Consider the following 16,254-nt stretch of genomic DNA (forward strand, 5'->3'; position numbering starts at 1 on the left):
CAGCATCTATAGGAAGAGGCGCAGTCGACGTTTCAGGCCGAGACCCTTCGTCAGGTCTAACTGAAGGAAGAGTGAGTAAGGGATTTGAAAGCTGGAGGGGGAGGGGGAGATGCAAAATGATAGGAGAAGACAGGAGGGGGAGGGATAGAGCTGAGAGCTGGACAGGTGATAGGCAAAAGGGGATACGAGAGGATCATGGGACAGGAGGTCCGGGAAGAAAGACAAGGGGGCGGGTGACCCAGAGGATGGGCAAGAGGTATATTCAGAGGGACAGAGGGAGAAAAAGGAGAGTGAGAGAAAGAATGTGTGCATAAAAATGAGTAACAGCTGGGGTACGAGGGGGAGGTGGGGCCTTAGCGGAAGTTAGAGAAGTCAATGTTCATGCCATCAGGTTGGAGGCTACCCAGACGGAATATAAGGTGTTGTTCCTCCAACCTGAGTGTGGCTTCATCTTTACAGTAGAGGAGGCCGTGGATAGACATGTCAGAATGGGAATGGGATGTGGAATTAAAATGTGTGGCCACTGGGAGATCCTGCTTTCTCTGGCGGACAGACGCGTAGATGTTCAGCAAAGCGGTCTCCCAGTCTGCGTCGGGTCTCACCAATATATAAAAGGCCACATCGGGAGCACCGGACGCAGTATATCACCCCAGTCGACTCACAGGTGAAGTGATGCCTCACCTGGAAGGACTGTTTGGGGCCCTGAATGGTGGTAAGGGAGGAAGTGTAAGGGCATGTGTAGCACTTGTTCCGCTTACACGGATAAGTGCCAGGAGGGAGATCAGTGGGGAGGGATGGGGGGGACGAATGGACAAGGGAGTTGTGTAGGGAGCAATCCCTGTGGAATGCAGAGGGGGGGGGAGGGAAAGATGTGCTTAGTGGTGGGATCCCTTGGAGGTGGCGGAAGTTACGGAGAATAATATGTTGGACCCGGAGGCTGGTGGGGTGGTAGGTGAGGATGGAGTGAGAGCAGATGTACGTGAAATGGGGGAGATGCGTTTAAGAGCAGAGTTGATAGTGGAGGAAGGGAAGCCCCTTTCTTTAAAAAATGAAGACATCTCCCTCGTCCTAGAATGAAAAGCCTCATCCTGAGAGCAGATGCGGCGGAGATGGAGGAATTGCGAGAAGGGGATGGCGTTTTTGCAAGAGACAGGGTGAGAAGAGGAATAGTCCAGATAGCTGTGAGAGTCAGTAGGCTTATAGTAGACATCAGTGGATAAGCTGTCTCCAGAGACAGAGACAGAAAGATCTAGAAAGGGGAGGGAGGTGTCGGAAATGGACCAGGTAAACCTGAGGGCAGGGTGAAAGTTGGAGGCAAAGTTAATAAAGTCAACGAGTTCTGCATGCGTGCAGGAAGCAGCGCCAATGCAGTCGTCGATGTAGCGAAGGAAAAGTGGGGGACAGATACCAGAATAGGCACGGAACATAGATTGTTCCACAAACCCAACAAAAAGGCAGGCATAGCTAGGACCCATACGGGTGCCCATAGCTACACCTTTAGTTTGGAGGAAATGGGAGGAGCAAAAGGAGAAATTATTAAGAGTAAGGACTAATTCCGCTAGACGGAGCAGAGTGATGGTAGAGGGGAACTGATTAGATCTGGAATCCAAAAAGAAGCGGAGAGCTTTGAGACCTTTCTGATGGGGGATGGAAATATACAGGGACTGGACATCCATGGTGAAAATAAAGCGGTGAGGGCCAGGGAACTTAAAATCATCGAAAAGTATAAGAGCGTGAGAAGTGTCACGAACATAGGTCGGAAGGGATTGAACAAGGGGGATAAAACCGTGTCGAGGTATGCAGAAACGAATTCGGTGGGGCAGGAGCAAGCTGAGACAAAAGGTCGGCCAGGACAGGCAGGTTTGTGGATCTTGGGTAGGAGGTAGAAACGGGAAGTGCGGGGTGTGGGAACTATAAGGTTGGTAGCAGTGGATGGGAGATCCCCTGAGCGGATAAAGTCGGTGATAGTGTGGGAGACAATGGCCTGGTGCTCCTTAGTGGGGTCACGATCGAGGGGTAAATAAGAGGAGATGAGTTATACAGCTTTCGTTACATGCACGTGCAATTCAACTCTTTGAGTGAAAATGCAGAAAGCTTGAAGTAAATAACATCCCATTCTACCTTAGGCCACAAATTTATCAATCATCCCTCGTACATAGGTATTGTTTTTGTCCAGACAGCTGTCATAGAAACATAGAAAATAGGTGCAGGAGTAGGCCATTCGGCCCTTCGAGCCTGCACCGCCATTCAGTATGATCATGGCTGATCATCCAACTCAGAACCCCGCCCCAGCCTTCCCTCCATACCCCCGATCCCTTTAGCCCCAAGGGCCATATCTAACTCCCTCTTAAACATAACCAATGAACTGGCCTCAACTGTTTCCTGTGGCAGAGAATTCCACATATTCACCACTCTCTGTGTGAAGAAGTTTTTCCTAATCTCGGTCCTAAATGGATTCCCCTCTATCCTCAAACTGTGACCCCTCGTTCTGGACTTCCCCGACATCGGGAACAATCTTCCTGCATCTAGCCTGTCCAATCCCTTTAGGATTTTATACGTTTCAATAAGATCCCCCCTCAATCTTCCATATTCCAACGAGTATAAGCCTAGTCAATCCAGTCTTTCATCATATGAAAGTCCTACCATCCCAGGAATCAATCTGGTGAACCTTCTTTGTACTCCCTCTATGGCAAAGATGTCTTTCCTCAGATTAGGGGACCAAAACCGCACACAATACTCCACGTGTGGTCTCACTAACTCCAGGTGTGGTCTCACCAACTCCAGGTGTGGTCTCACAATGGCGAGCTAGTTAGATTGTTTCTGCTGTAGACCTGAAGTGGCTTGAGTTTTAGTATAATACTCCCTAAAGATTAACTTGCTGGTTGAGTCAGTGTTAAGGAAGGCAAATGTAATTTTAGCATTCACTTTAAGAGGTCTAGAACATAAAATGAGGGATGTATTTCTAAGGCTTCATGAGGCATTGGTCAGACCAGACTTGAAGTATTGTGGACACAAGGAAATCTGCAGATGCTGGAAATTCAAGCAACACACACAAAAAATGCTGGTGAACGCAGCAGGCCAGGCAGCATCTATAGGAAGAGGTACAGTTGACGCTTCGGGCCGGGATCCTTCGTCAGGACTAACTGAAAGAAGAGCTAGTAAGAGATTTGAAAGTGGGAGGGGGAGAGGGAGATCCGAAATGATAGGAGAAGAAAGGAGGGGGAAGGATGGAGCCAAGGGCTGGACAGTTGAGAGGATCATGGGACGGGAGGCCTAGGGAGAAAGAAAGTGGGGGGGGGGGGGGGAAGTCCAGACGATGCTTTTTCTATAGATGCTGCCTAGCCTGCTGCATTCACCAGCATTTTTTGAAGTATTGTGAGCAGTTTTGGGCTTGTCTAAGAAAGGATGTGGTGACATTGGAGAGGATCTAAAGAAGGTTCATAAGAATAAACCTGGGAATAAAAGGGTTACCGTATGAATAACTTTTGGTGGTTCTGGACCTGTACTCACTGGAATTTAGAAGAATGAAGGGGCAATCTCATTGAAACCTAATGAATACTGAAAGACCAAAATGAGTGTATGCAGAGAGGGTGTTTCCTCTGGTGGGGAAGTCAAGGACCAGTGGGCACAGGCTCATAATAAAAGGATGTTCCTTTAGATAATAGGTAAGGAGGAATTCTCTCAGCCAGAACGTGGTGATCTGTAGAATTTATTGCCATAGATGGCTGAGGATGCCAAGTCATTGGGCATATTTAAAGTGAAGGTTGATAGCTTCTTGATTAGTAAGGTGGTCCAAGGTTACGGTGGGGGGTGGGGGGGCGGTGGGGTGAAGGCAGAAGAAAGGGATTAAGAGGGATAATAAATCAGCCATGATGGAATGGCAGAACAGTCTCTATGTACCAAATGGCCTAATTCTGCTCCTATGTCTTATGACGATAAACAAATGGTACTTTAGAGAACATAGCCAGGCACAGAGAACTGTAGAACCTTCAAATTTCTAACTACCCTCCCTTCCTCTTTAAGAAAGAGTGATTCATATCTCTCATTACTTATTTACAAACTAGAACTATTTGCAGCATGTCTCAGTCTCTTTGATCTTCTCAAAAAATTATGTTGTTGGCATAATGCCCATTTCTTGATTTGAGCAAAGTTTCACTCCTTAATTCAGTCGAATCTCATGTTATTTTGAAGTCTCTGGAATACACTCAGGGTCACATGGTTCTTTGATATTTTTGTGTATATCTCACGCAAGAAGGAAGTGTTTTATGTGCACACCTGATTTTCTTCGCCTCTGCGGGATATTTCTTTGTACTGAACACTTGAGCCATCTCTCCAAACTCTCTTTATCTGTCTCATTTGATTCACTTTCACTCATCCTTTGAGACATGTTTGATCTGCTCTCTGCCTCATTCTAACTCATTTGTACAGTAGTAAATGAAGAGTAGTGCAATCTCTCATGGAATTTGGTGTCATTCTGTAGTTAGCATTGAGTTAACTCATTAATATCTCATTGTTAAACTTGAACCTCCTTGTTTCTCCCATAGGGTTAACCACTGATTATCCAAAATGCACCATTTAAAGTAGAATAATATGATGAAAGGAAACTAGGGTCTTGGGCTGAAAAATTAACTGTTTATTCATTTTCATAGATGCTGTCTAACTTGCTGAATTCCTCCAGCTTTTTCTGTGCATTATTTTGGATTTCCAGCACCTGCAGAATCTATTGTGTTTATGTTTAATTCCATTCTCTTTCATTAAGTTTTCAGATAAAAAGTAAGTTATGCAGGAGTGCAGTGTAAATGGATCTCAGCTTTTTGACAATGCAATGGTGGGACAAAGGATTCCAGATGCTAGAATCTAGAGTAATGCGCAAAGCACTGGAGGAACTCAATCTGTCAGGTAGCATTTGGAGAGGGAAACAGTCAACATTTTGGGACCCCTCCTGTCTAGATGAAGAATCAACTTCATCTCCACAGCTGCCGCCTGACCCATTAAATTCCTCCAACATTTTGTGTTTTGCTCTTTGACAGTATATTTTGTTTTCGTATCGAACGTAATTCTGTTTCATTTTGATCCACTTTGACATTGTATCTGTGTGTACAAAGAAATTAATCTTCTTCTTTACTCAAATATTAATAGCTATTCTTTGGAAAACTCCTGTTGATCTTTCTACTCTGTAAAGGTTAGAGACTTTTAAGAAACTCTTAGATAGGCACATGGATAATAAAAATATGGAGGGCTATGTAGGAGAAAAGTGTTAGATTGATTTTAGAGTTGTTTAAGTGGTTAGCATAGCATCATGGACTGCAGGCATGTACTGTGCTGTAATGTTCTATCTTCTATGTTCTCACTTTCAAGGATTCTTTATGGATATTAATTGGTTATTGTATTAATATTATTCTTATTATTTTATTTGTTTTTTATCTTTTTGTATTTACAGTATGTTGTCTTTTGCATATTGGTTGTTTCTCATGTGTGCAATTTTTAATTGATTCTCTTATTTTTCTTTGTATTTTCTGTGAACATTCACAAGAGAATGAAACTTTGGATAGTTATATGGTGATATCTATGTACTTTGATAATAAATCTACTTTGGACTTTGAACTTTTCGATGTTCTATGTTTTAAAGATATCTATGCAGTTTTATGAAGGGTACAGAAGTCTACTTGTCCTTCACCATCCGAGCCAATAAATGACATATTTGACTCTCTTCCTGTTCCCTCCACCAGAATATCTGCTGTCATGTTCTAAAATTGGTCTCTTCAGCTTGTCGGTATAAAACGTTGTGACCCCAATTAACACATCGACAAACCAATCAGTCAATTACAAAACCATATCATGTCTTGATGTTAGTAGGATTCATTCTATTCTTTTGAAGTTTTCCTTGCTTTCTTGCAAAAAAAATATATTTTTACTTCACTCTTTCCATTGCTAGAACTGGTAGATTCACTTCTGTATTTTGAATGGAAAAATCATGTTCTACTTTCCTGTATATGTGTTCTTAAATAGCAATATTGACAACACACTTGAAAAGCAATGTTATTTTGAAGTTTTGCGTTCAGTTTTGTATTGATCGTAGATGTTTATCTATCTTTTCAATCTCAATACTGACATTATTGACATTGATAACAGTAAGACAACAAGACAAGCAAGCAGAATTAGGCATTTAGCCTATCAAGTCTGCTCTGCTGTTCCATCATGGCAGATTTTTTCATTCCTTTCTTCCACCTTCTCTCCATAACCTTTAACTCCCTCCTCAACCATGAAATTATCAATCTATGCATTATATACAAGCAAAGGTTTGGGCACCCTGCATGGCAGTACTTAGCAACACCCCCCTTGGCAAGTATCACAGCTTGTAAACACTTTCTGTAGCCAGCTAAGAGTCTTTCATTTCTTGTTTGGGGGATTTTCGCCTATTCTTCCTTGCAGAAGGCTTCTAGTTCTGTGAGATTCTTGGGCTGTCTTGCATGCACTGCTCTTTTGAGATCTATCCACAGATTCTCGATGATGTTTAGGTCGGTGGACTGTGAGGGCCATGGCAAAACCTTCAGCTTGCGCCTCTTGAGGTAGTCCATTGTGGATTTTGAGGTGTGTTTGGGTTCATTTTCCTTTTGTAGAAGCCATCCTCTTTTCATCTTTGGCTGTTTTACAGACAGTGTGATGTTTGCTTCCAGAATTTGCTGGTATTTAATTGAATTCATTCTTCCCTCTACCAGTAAATATTCCCCTTGCCACTGGCTGCAACACGAGCCCAAAGCATGATTGATCCACCCCCTTGCTTAACAGTTGGAGAGGTGTTCTTTTTATGAAATTCTGCACCCTTTTTCTCCAAACATACCTTTGCTCATTGCAGCCAAAATGTTCTATTCAAAAGGTTCAAAGGAACATCTAAACATGCCTGATGCATTTGGAAACAAGTCCTGTGGACTGATGAAGTTAAAATAGAACTTTTTGGCCACAATGAGATGGGGAGGGATGTGCCCGTGATGCATTGGGCAGAGTCCTTTACTCTCTGCAGCTTCTTATGTTCCTGTGCACTCAAATTGCCATATCAGACCATGATGCAAACGGTCAGGATATTTTCAGCAGAACATCTGTAGAAGCTTGCTAGAGCGTTCAACAACAAGCTTAACCTTCTTAACTTCCTAAGAAAGTAAAAACACTGGTGCACCTTCCATTTGTGTGCTAGGCCAAGAAAGATCATCGGATATGTTAACACCATGGAATTTAAAGCCTCTGACCCTCTCCACCACTGATCCCTCATTGCGGACGGGTGCAACAATAAAGAGCTGATTGTTGACCCCATTCCCAAAGAGAACCATCCACTCTTTAGTACTTCTGGCAATGAGTGAGAGACTGTTGTTGTGCACCAGTCAACCAGGTCACCTATCTCACCCCAGTAAGCTGTGGAATTCTCTGCAGTTCGGAACAAATCTTTTAATATATAGAGAAATGGTGAAAGACATGAAGGGATACAGTGGGAAAGCTGTGAAAAGGGACTGGAGTCAGACAAATGTTTATAGCTCTTGAGCTGACATGAAAGGTTAGATTCATTTGTCACATGTGTACTGAAACTTTAAAACATGCTGTGAAATGCATTGTTTGCTTTCACGCCCAACACAGTCCAAGGATGTGCTGGGGACAGTCCACAAGTGTCAGCATGCTTCCAGTGCTAACATTGCATTAGCACAACTGACTAACCCTAATCTGTATGTCTTTGGAATATGGGAGAAACCAGAGCACACAGAAGAAACCCACATTGTCACAGTGTGAATGTACAAATTCCTTAAAGACAGTGGCAAAACGGAACCCAGTTTGCTGGCACTGTAATAGCATTATGCTAACTGCCCCACAGTTTGCACACCAGCAATTCTGACTACGTACCTGAATTAATGCATAGAACCATAGAACCATAGAAACTACAGCACAGAAACAGGCCTTTTGGCCCTTCTTGGCTGTGCCGAACCATTGTCTGCCTAGTCCCACTGACCAGCACACGGACCATATCCCTCCATGCACCTCCCATCCATGTATCTGTCCAATTTATTCTTAAATATTAAAAAAGAACTCGCATTTACCACCTCGTCTGGCAGCTCATTCCATACTCCCACCACTCTCTTGTGTGAAGAAGCCCCCCCCCCCATGTTCCCTTTAAACTTTTCCCCCCTCACCCTTAACCCATGTCCTCTGGTTTTTTTCTCCCCTTGCCTCAGTGGAAAAAGCCTGCTTGCATTCACTCTATCTATACCCATCATAATTTTATATACCTCTATCAAATCTCCCCTCATTCTTCTACGCTCCAGGGAATAAAGTCCTAACCTATTGAACCTTTCTCTGTAACTGAGTTTCTCAAGTCCCGGCAACATCCTTGTAAACCTTCTGTGCACTCTTTCAACCTTATTTATATCCTTCCTGTAATTTGGTGACCAAAACTGAACACAATACTCCAGATCCTGCCTCACCAATGCCTTATACAACCTCATCATAACATTTCTCATCATCATAACATCTGGAAAAAGTATACTTTTGTAAACTTAGACAAAATACCTTTGAACTGAAATTAATGTAAGCAGGGCAGAAATGAAAATTAAAAGTAGATTAAAGTTTCTGATTTTTAATTTAGAGATGGAAACCCTGAATTTTTTTTGAACCATTTGTGTTACACATGATGACATTTCATCATGCAGAAGGGCGCCATTCATCCAATATGTCTGTTTGGGCACTTAATACAAATAACAGAATGGATCACACTTGGCATTGTTAACATAAATTATACATTTCACTGTATGTTTCAATGTATACATGATAAATAAATGAATCTGAATCTGAATATCCAATTCATCATAAAATTTCGACTTCTTCCCCCACAGGTTGTAATGTCTGTTTCTTTTCAAATATCTGGCCTAATTTCCCATTGAAAGTTGAACATTCTTCCCGGTAATTGCTGGATTCAATCAACCAACTGCATTTGAAAAAAAGTTCTTAGCTCCCTCTGGTTATTTTGACAGAAATGCAGCACTAATGAGTTGTTTTTTCAACATTTCCCTGGCTTATTGCAATAAACTGTTAATGATAAAGCATTTGAAAGTCCTCACTAAAAATACATTGAATGACAAAAAGAAGTATCTACTGCCATTATCAGTCCTGTTTGTCACTGCATGACTTTCGTGCAGGATACTGAGTTGCAATGCCTCCAGGCAGGTCAGTGCTTATCTCCATAACTCTCTCAATTACGGACATGAGATAATGATAATCTGGTTGAGTCGGTGCTCAGGAAGGTAAATTCATTTCAGGAGGACTAGAATATCACAGTAATGATGTAATGCTAAGGTTTTGTCACCCATTGGTCAGACCGTACTTGGAGTATTATGAGCAGTTTTGAGCCCATTACTTAAGAAAAGATGTGCTGGTTTTGTAGAGCGTCAGGAGGAGCTTCAAACAAGAGTGAGTCTGGAAATAGATAGTAAGCATACATTGAAAATATATGAGGAGTATTTGATGACACCGGGACTGCACTCGTAGGAGTTTAGAAGAATGAAGGGGTGACTTACTGAAACTTATTGAATATTGGAAGGCATAGATAGAGTAAATGTGGAGAGAATGTTCACCTGTAATGGAGAGTCTAGACCAGAGGGCACAGCCTCAGATTAGCCTCAAATATCCCTTTAGAATAGAGATGAGAAGGAACTTCTTTACTGAGAGGATGGTGAACCTATGGAATTAATTGCCACAGACGGCATGGAGGCCAAGTCATTTGATGTACTTAAGGTGGAGATTGATAGGTTCTTGATTAGTCAGATTGGCAAAGGTGATTCGGAGAAGGCAGGAGAAAGTGCTTGAGAAGGATAGTAAATCAGCTATGATGGAATGGCAGAGCAGATGTGATAATGATAAAAAAGCCCAGTAAATATAAATATATATGATAGTACACATACATACATTGATTGTATGTCCATAAAGTGACACCAGACATAGGAGTATCTGCTCATAAGATGACTGACAGGATATGATAAAGTAGTGGTGGTGGGGGTATGAAGGGGTGGGTTAGTGGATGGGGTGTTTATCAGTCGTCCTACTTGGGGAAAGGATCCATCTTTGATTCTGGTGGTCCTGATGTGGCTGCTATATAGCCTCCTCCCTGATGGGAGTGGGACAAACAATCCAGAAGCAAGGTGAGTGAAATCCTTTTCGATCAAGTGCTGATGACAGGTAGGGTGGTGCCAGTGAAGCATTGAGCCATTCTGACTATCCATTGTCGAATCATTCTCTCAGGATTTGTGCATCGTGGCCTGTCAGACATGTTCCATCTTGGATCTAGGATCCAGAATAAACTTTATTCATAATAAAGAAAGAGGTATTTAAAATAACAAACAGATCAAACATTAAAGTTCAAATTAAATGTATAATCAAAGTACTTATATGTTATCATATACTACCAAGACTCAAATTTCTTGTGGGCATTCAGACTAGATACAAAGAAACACAATCATATCAATGTAAACACACGAAGATGGACAAACAACCAATGTGCAAAATACAACTGATTATGCAAATACAAAAATAATAATAAATAAGTAATAAACAATATTGAGAACATAGGTTGATGACTCCTTGAAAGTGAGTGCATAGTTTGTGGAATCAGTTCATAGTTGAGGTGAGTGAAGTTATCCATTGTGATGCGGGAGTCTAATGATTGAATGGTAATAACTATTCCTGCATCTGGTGGTGTGTGACCTAAGCCTCCTGTACCTTCTTCCTGATGACAGTGCTATACCTTTTCATTCTTACATTATAGATAATCTATTAAGTGGTGTTGAATAAAACCAACTGCACGTCGCTACTGATGTGGCCCCCTTGGGCAGTACACTACTACAATAATTGCAGGACTTGCTCATTGAACTTAACCCCTGCCTGTCCATTAGCAGAACCCCATACTGTGGTTCTCCACAACTGAGCGTTTGCAGTGGCTTACTGTGTGCCCCTCGGCTTGTACTCATGCAATCAGCAGCATCCATTTAGACATTATAGATAGGCATCCGTTAGTCTCGTGAGACCATGTGTTTGCGCCTTAGGAAGGTTTCCAGGGTGCAGGACTGGTCAAGGTTGTATGGAAAACCGGCAACTGCCCATGCTGCAAGTCTCCCCTCTCCACGCCACCGATGTTGACCAAGGGAAGGGCATTAGGACCCATACATCTTGGCACCATTGTCATCGCAGAGCAATGTGTGGTTAAGTGCCTTGCTCAAGGACACAACACGCTGCCTCAGCCAAGGCTCAAACTAATGACCTTCAGATCACTGGACAAATGCCTTAACCACTTGGCCACGCGCCAACACACTAGACATAGGACCAAGAGCAAAATTAGGCCATTAGCAAATCGAACCTGTTGTGCTATGCACACCTCGATGTATTGGCATACCAAAAAGTTTCAGGGAGACCAAAAGTCTGGAAATGGTTGTGGCAGTTCAGAGATTCACAACAACTGAGCAGAATCCACTGAGCTGTGCTGGTATGACAAAGGTCAGTAGATCTGCACATTTCAGTGTCATTGACGAAGTATGACCTTCCAGATGGCAGTCTTGAATATTTTAGCAAAGTAGAATAAAATAATCCACACATTATACAAAACAGAAATACTCTACACCCAGCACAACTCACAGTATGAGCAAACACTTAGGGCAAATAATTATGCACCTGATCTCTTGGCCAGTTTTCAAAGAACAAATTGCATACTTACAACTGAAGTAGAATACTAAATATCAAATTTAAATGAATTTTTTTGGTATTTACAGCACTTTATCATTCTGTATGTTAACTAACCACTACCAAGATTTTTAGCTAAGGATCAAGGATTAAAGTTATTCATCATTTAGAACAGAAATGATGAGGAACTTCTGTAGCCAAAGGATGGCGAATCTGTGGAAGTCATTGCCACAGGCAGCTGTGGAGGCCAAGACATTGGGTATGTTTAAAGTGGAGATTGATAAGTGCTTGATTAGTCAGGACATAAAAGGTTGCAGGGAGGAGGCCCGTTATCCAAGAAAGGATGTGCTGGGATTGGAGAGAAGGGTCTATAGAAGGCTCATGAGAATGATCCTGGGGACGTGTAAGGAGCGCTCAATGGCTCTGTTGTACTCGTTGGATTTTAGAAGAATGAGGAGATCTCATTGAAACCTATCAGACATTAAAAGGCCTAGATAGAGTGGACATGGAGAGGATGTGCCCTATGGTGGGGGAGTCTAGGATCAGAGGGAACTGCCTCAGAATAGAAAGGTGTCCCTTTAGAACAAAGATGAGGAGAAATTTATTCGGCCAGAAGGTAGTGAATCTGTGGAATTCATTGCCATAGATGGCTGTGGAGGTCAAGTCAATGGGTATATTTAAAGCAGAGGTTGGAAGGTTCTTGATTAGTAAAGGCATCTAAAGTGACAGAGAGAAAGCAGGAGAATGAGGTTGAGAGGGATAATAAATCGACCATGATGCAGTGGTGGAGCAGACTTAATGGGCCAATTGGCTAAATCTGCTCCTATGTCTTATGGTCTTATGGTATATATACATTTTCATGTATATTAGGATTTTGATGTGGTGTGCTGGTCATGATGCAGCATGCAACTAAAAACAACATTAAACAATTATAAAGCATAAAAAGTTATATTAAAAATAAAGGCTAAAGTAGGATTATGGAATAGAATGTGTCTGAGTACATAAATACCGGCATGTACTTACAATGTAAGCAGCATTGTAAAAAAGTGGTTCAAAGTGTTGACAGTGCAGTGCAGTGCAGTGATGGGGGTAATAGACAGATGGGGGTGGGGTGAGGTGGGTGTAACAAGAATGGTTAACCATATTAACTACCTGGAGGAAGAAACTTTTAATATCCTTTGAAGTTTTTGTTTTACTAGACCTATAGCACTTTACAGAAGGGAAAATATGTTTGTGGGGTTGGTAGTGTTGCAATAATTTTTTCTGCCCGCTTGTTTGTCCTGGACACATACAAGCCCTTCAATGATGGCAGACTGCAGCCAATGATCTTTTCTGCTGACCTGACAGTTCTTTGTGGTGTTTGTGTATTGTGAAAGGTCGCTGCACCAAACCAGACAGTAATGGTTGTTGTGAAGTTGCTGTCTATGATGACTGTGTAGAATTACTCCAGTACGTTCTGGTAGGACTAGTATTGCACCAGTATATCAGAATGTTAAGGCTGATACATTTGTATATATGAGAGAAAATGAAAGAAGCTGGTACTCAGGAAGAAGACCCACAGTAGACCAGGCTAGAGAGGCTGAAGGTTCCGCCATTCTCATGCCTCTTAGTGCATATAAGTGCATTCACAACATATAGTTAAATATACAACTGTATAATACTGCTAGCACTGTCATAAATAATGTGTACTGGCTGGTAGCAGGATGTTCAGATGTCTCACTGCCTAGGGGAAGAAGCTATTTCCCAGACTAACAGTCCTTCTCCTTACACTGCGGTACCTTCTGCCTGACAGAAGGCGGTCAAAGAGATTGTGGGACGGGTGGGAGGGGTCCTTGACAATGCTGAATCTGTGATCACAGCTCTTCTGGAATATGTCCTAATGGGATTTACAGGAAAATAATGAATTTATGCAAAACTATACCTAAAGACTGACAAACAAATAATGTGAAAAGAGGACAAATCATGCATAATATATAAATAAATAAACAAATAAAACTGAGTTGTGGATCCTTGAAAATTAATCCATATGTTGGGGAATCACTTCTGCTTTGAGGTGAGTGAAGTTATCCACGGTGGTTCAGGAGCCTGATACTCGAAGGATAATAAATGTTCCTGAACATTGTGATTTGGGACCCGTGGCTCCTGTACCTCCTTCCCAATGGCGGCAGTGAAAAGAGGCAATGGCCTGGATGAAGGGGGTCCTTGATGATGGGAGAGCTCCTTGGAAATGTGCTCAATGCTGGAGAGAACTTTGCTTGCAATGGACTGTGCCTAATCCTTATTTTCTGTATACTTTTCCATTCCTTGGCGCTCATGTTTCCATAGCAGGCTTTGATGTAACCAATTGGAATACTCTTCTGTGCACATCTGCAGAGGATTTTTGAAGTTTTAGGTGACATGTATGAACACCATTAAGCAGATACCAACTGTCAACTTTCTCGGCCCCTATGACAAACATTTCTTGCTTAAGTTGAATAAACCTCCATTTTTGTGCATCAACCTATTGTACTTTTCCCTATGTTATAAATCAGAAGACAGGGGAGTAAAATTAGGCCATTCTATGTATCAAGTCTGCCCCACCATTCCATCATGTCTGATTTATTATTTCTCTCAACTCCATTCTTCTGCCTGCTCCCCATAACCTTTGACACCCTTGCTAATTCGGAACCTATCAGCTCTGATTTAAATATACTCAGTGACTGAGCCTGCACATGCATTTGTGGCAATGAATTCCACAGATTCATCACTCTCAACTCTGCTCTCAAGGACAATCCTTCTATTCTGAGACTGTGACCTCTGGTCCTAAACTCACCCACTGTTGGAAACATCCTCTCCATATTCACTTTAATTAAGATTCTCAATACTCAATAGGTTTCAATGAGATCCCCCCTTATTCTTCTCAACTCCTGCAACTACAGGTCCAGAACAATCAACCCTCCCCAAATGTTAACCCTTTCATTCCTGGGATCATTTGCAGGAAACTCTTCTGCACCCTCTCCAATGCCAGCACTTCCTTTCTCAGATAACAAGCTCAAAGCCGATCATAATACTCCAAGCGTGATCTGATTTATCATATATTTAAGCATTTTATGTTCAATATTCACTCTTGGATGACGGGGTGGAGACACATCTCTACCAAAGGATGTGTAAGGTGCTCCTCCCTGCTACTAGCCCCCAGGTCACCCTTGGGCAAGATGTTGCACCTGCTTAGTCCCCCAGTCAGGGTCACATGAAGCCATTGGAGCAGGTGGTGGATGGTCATATGAGCAGCTGATGGTGAGATGGTCATATAAGAGGCATATCACAAGTTCTGGTTATGCAACCACTGACGCCAGGCAGAGAATCTCTGAAGAGTATTGTTTGTAGAGGGAAGTCTCCTCATTTGTCAACTAAATATAGTTTACAGAAAACTAATTTCTTTCGATACCTACAAATAAGAGATTTTTTGCGGTCTCAAATAAGTACATTTCCTAAAAGTCATGGTAAGAATCTATTAGATGTAATTTTTAATTTGAAACCTTTTCATAATGGATCTATATCTAATATTTATAATATGCTGTTGGGAATGAGAAGTGTTCCTTTAGGTAAAATTAAAAATCTTTGGGAACAAGATTTACAGACTTCAATTTCTGAGGAAACTTGGAATCAAATTTTTTAATTGGTTAACACTTTGTCATTATGTGCCCATCACTCTCTCCTTCAATTTAAAGTGGTCCATAGGGCCCATATGACCAAGGATAAGTTGTCTCATTTTTATTTAGATATATCTCCGTATTGTGATAAATGTAATAATGGAGAAGTTTCACTCATTCATTGTCATAAGGCGGTGGCTGGGAACGGACCCAAGTGCAAGACACAGACACTGAAGTACTAGGGACAGGACTAGGATACAGGCTGAGGGCAAGGACATGGACATGAAAACTGGGAACCCGGAACAGGACTGGACAAGAGCTAGGAGCCTGGGCTTGGACTCTGAGCCAGAGACTGGACAAGGACCCAGTACCTGGGTCTTGCCTCTGGCTCGGACCTCAGAACTAGGCAAGGACGAGGCTTGGCAGGCAGGTAGGACGAGGCTGGAGTCTTCAGGCTTGAGGCTAGAGGCGAGGCTTGGCAGGAGGCTGGAGTCTTCAGGCTTGAGGCTAGAGGCGAAGCTTGGCAGGAGGCAGAAGGCTGGAGTCTACAGGCTTGAGGCTAGAGGTGAGCTTTGGCAGGAGGCAGGAGGCTAGAGGCTAGAGACGAGGCTTGGCAGGAGGCTGGGGTCTTCAGGCTTGAGGCTAGGCAGGAGGCTGGAGTCTTCAGGCTTGAGGCTAGAGGCGAAGCTTGGCAGGAGGCAGAAGGCTGGAGTCTACAGGCTTGAGGCTAGAGGCGAGCTTTGGCAGGAGGCAGGAGGCTAGAGGCTAGAGACGAGGCTTGGCAGGAGGCTGGGGTCTTCAGGCTTGAGGCTAGGCAGGAGGCTGGAGTCTTCAGGCTTGAGGCTAGGCAGGAGGCTGGAGTCTTCAGGCTTGAGGCTAGGCAGGAGGCTGGAGTCTTCAGGCTTGAGGCTAGGCA

General features: G+C 42.7%; 1 protein-coding gene across 5 annotated transcripts in view; it reads left to right on the forward strand.

Annotated features, from left to right (window-relative positions):
* Window positions 1–16,254, forward strand: part of LOC134341158 (CUB and sushi domain-containing protein 1-like) — a 2,430,601-nt gene that overhangs the window by 1,321,554 nt on the left and 1,092,793 nt on the right. The window lies entirely within an intron of this gene.

The sequence above is a fragment of the Mobula hypostoma genome, chromosome 2 (genome assembly GCF_963921235.1).
Source record: "Mobula hypostoma chromosome 2, sMobHyp1.1, whole genome shotgun sequence".
Lineage (NCBI taxonomy): Eukaryota > Metazoa > Chordata > Chondrichthyes > Myliobatiformes > Myliobatidae > Mobula > Mobula hypostoma.